This window comes from Sesamum indicum, linkage group LG7 (assembly GCF_000512975.1).
Source record: "Sesamum indicum cultivar Zhongzhi No. 13 linkage group LG7, S_indicum_v1.0, whole genome shotgun sequence".
NCBI lineage: Eukaryota > Viridiplantae > Streptophyta > Magnoliopsida > Lamiales > Pedaliaceae > Sesamum > Sesamum indicum.
The window spans coordinates 10498051-10501733 of NC_026151.1; positions in this window are offsets into that span (position 1 = coordinate 10498051).

The window sequence follows — 3683 nt, forward strand, 5'->3', positions numbered from 1 at the left end:
TCTCAGTTATTAATGTCGAAGGTAGGCGGCGAGCCCCTGATACTCTATTAATGCATTCTGACTTGTTTGTAGTCAAAATACCGCATCGCCATCTACCATCATGAAATGCTGTCCATTTTTCCTTATTAATCTGGTTTAAGAATTCAAATGCAGCTAGTCTTTGGCTCTTTATCTCTTACATAATTCGGTAGAATTTTCTATTTGATATTCAGAGGTCCAACAAAGATCCTTCAACACGATATTTTTGAAACGACTATTGAAATTAGAACACACATGCCTCAAGCAATATCGGTGCACGCCGTGAGGTGGCACAAAATCCAAACTTTTACATACTGTTTTAATGATATCAGGATGACGGTAAAAAATAAGACAAACATTGATATATTTATACACCGGCCTATTTTTTTCTTTCAAGACTGGGCGGGACTAGCCTTAATTACATTTATGTGTCGTATAGGCATCCGCTCAACTCCTGGCGGTGCCAAACTGCCAATAGCAAAGATATGTTAATACGTAAGTATATATATGTATATATATATGCATCACATATTGTGGCGTATTTACACACATAAAACAATTAAACATACATACATAAAAAAAGAAGTAGAAATCTCTCACTCACATACAGGTATGCGTCAGCCCTTTAAATTTTCTGATTAATTTAATTGTTTATTAGCCAATGTCTTGTTAATTAACAAGTTGATTATTATTCATTTTTACCTTTTCTCTTGTTTAATTTCTTAATTTGAAATTAATAAAATTAATATTAATAATTACTTAGATGAAATAATATAAGTCTTTCTTACTAAACCTGTGCACGATCCGAATCAAGCTTGACACATTATCGTTTAAAATTGTATGAATTATTATCGAACTTGAAAAACTACTTCTGAATTTTGTCTGATGATTAATCTAATCGAACTCAAATGAGTTTTAGTTGGAGCAAAATATGAATCGAGCTCGATAGTATGATGTTTTAAAGTATATTTTATTAATTTTACACCGATAAAATTGAACTCGAACTGAACTTGAAAGCTATAGAACAAACAAATCAAACTCAAACAAATATTTATCGATTAATTTCAATCAAAATAGTAAGGACAACATCAACGTCTATCCAAACTTTTCACTGATTAGTACTTCACAAACAGACAACGTAATGCTGATGCAAACAATCAATGACGTATAGAGGCCAGGGCTCGGGTTTTCTGACTTGGCACACCTTTTTTATTTTATTTTATTTTGTTAATATAAGTTTATATTATATCTAATAATAGTATGTACTAATTAATTGGTAGTTTTAATTTTGTAATATTTTGATTTTTTTATTAAGATTTTTATAATTACAAAATATTAATATTGTTTTTTAATTAATTTTTAATAATTAATAAATTAAAACTTACATACGAATAAAAAATAATATATTCAAGTATTGATTTCATTATTTTGGCCCGTCTTGACATATTATTTTGATGCGATGGAGCTTGGCTTTGTTGTGATTGGATATGAACTTGTTGCTTTACCCGTGTTTGGAGCCAGTTCCTCTCATTAAAAAATATGATAGTTTGCCGTCGACCCCAACAAGTAGAGGTGCATAGAATAGTGTCGTGGTTCAATTGAGATGTCTCAAAATTTCAGTCGATCCATGACCACCGCATATTTATGTTATATTTAATAATATAATATACTAATACATAAATATTTAATAATATATTATACTAATTATATTATATTTATATATTACTTACTAATTATGTACTACAATCAAAAAATTAATGAAAAGTATATTAATTGTTTCATTAATTTTTAACAACTAATAAAATTAAAAATATATATACATAAAATGAATATAATACTAAAATATTATAAAATTAAAATCAATTACATATTTTAATAATTCTGTTGATCCTAGAAATGAGTCGTCGTGGTCGTCGAAGTCTTCTTCTTTCTTGTACTACTACTCGTTGATGTATGATAATTTCATAAATATTTTGAAATATGCCTCTAATGTGGTTCAAAGTTTGATTTAGTCATTTGTTCTTGTGTGGTCTATTAACACAGCTTATTTGAATATTTTTCATTTAATTAGCATGAAGTGAATCGAAAATAGTATAAGTATTTATTTTTAAATAAAAAAATAATAACTACAAAAAATAATACATTTTATTATTAAATATAATATAAATATAAATTCAAAAAAATTAAATTCATTAAAAAAATATAACTAATAGGTACATCTGTTAGCTAAAATTCATTGAATAAAATAATATTAGTAAAAAAAATTGAATGAAAATTTATATTTATCATCAATTGACCTATTACTGACTAATTGCAGGTCAAATATATCTTTTTCTGGTTTCGTTATTTTTATATATTTTTACAGGCTAATGCATGTGAGGAGGCGTATATTTCCTCTTATAAGGATAGTTTGGTTTAGACAAGTTTGTTTGACTTACAATAAATTAGTAATAAGTCAATTTTGAATAAATATAATCTTGATATTTTGATATTTATATAGACATAAAAACATAAAGGTTTTTAATTTATTATGTACATATTATTAATTATGATATGAACATGTACGTGCAAATGTTTATGATATGGAAAATTATTTTAATGGATAATAACATTCTCTTTTTCTGAGTTTTGGTATAATTATACGTAGAATTTTTGTAGTTTGGAATAGCACTTTTGAGGTTTTTTTTGTCTAATAAATAAATTCTTTTATTAGTAAAAATTCACCGTATTTACTGATATTAATAAAAAGAAATTTATATTTACTCCTAGTTGACTTAATACTGATTTTGCAGGTTAGATAATTTTTTTTATGATCAAATTACCCTCATACCTTTTTATGTGTTAATGCATGTGAGGAGGTATATTTTCACCTTTGTAAGTGTAGTTTAGTCGAAAAAATTGTAATAAGTCAATCAAGGTTAAATATAAATTTTCATTCAGTTATTTTTAATATGAGCAAATTCACTTTGACTAATGGATGAACTTATTTATTAGACGAAAGCAAACATAAGGGATACTAAATATAAATTTTTAAACTACACGGGGTCTAGATATAATTATACCAAATTTTAGGGAAGAAAAGTGTAATTATTCCTTATGTTTTATTAGACATATATATCAAATTGTTATATTAATTACTTATTAAAATCAGAACTAATCCAATCATATAGATAAAATTATTATTGAAACATTATTTAATAATTTTTGGAGCAAGCAAACTTTCAAATCTTGATTCGTCCAGACGCAACAATGACAATTCGATAAAATTATTATTAAAATATTTTTTTAATAGTTTTTCGATCTCTCAAACTTTGACTTCTCCATCCATCTTGCAAGAACAGTATCTTCTCGACCCATCTTGCAATAATTACTATTATCAAAATATTATTATTTATGTGTCGGTCCGCGGAAATTCCTATTGATGATTGTGATAAGGCAATGTTTTTTATAAATTGGTGCTGCTCCTTGTGGCCTTTGCTAATCATCTCTGATACTGCTACCTAGTCTTCTGTCTTGGCCACCCACAGCCACAGCTAGAAGACACGAACACACTGTATTTTTCTGGGCAAACATTTAGCTAGCTATCACATGCATGCATGCATATATTGACGATTTGATTTTATTTATTTTTTGTTGTTGTACATTTACCTACGATCTCAGGATGG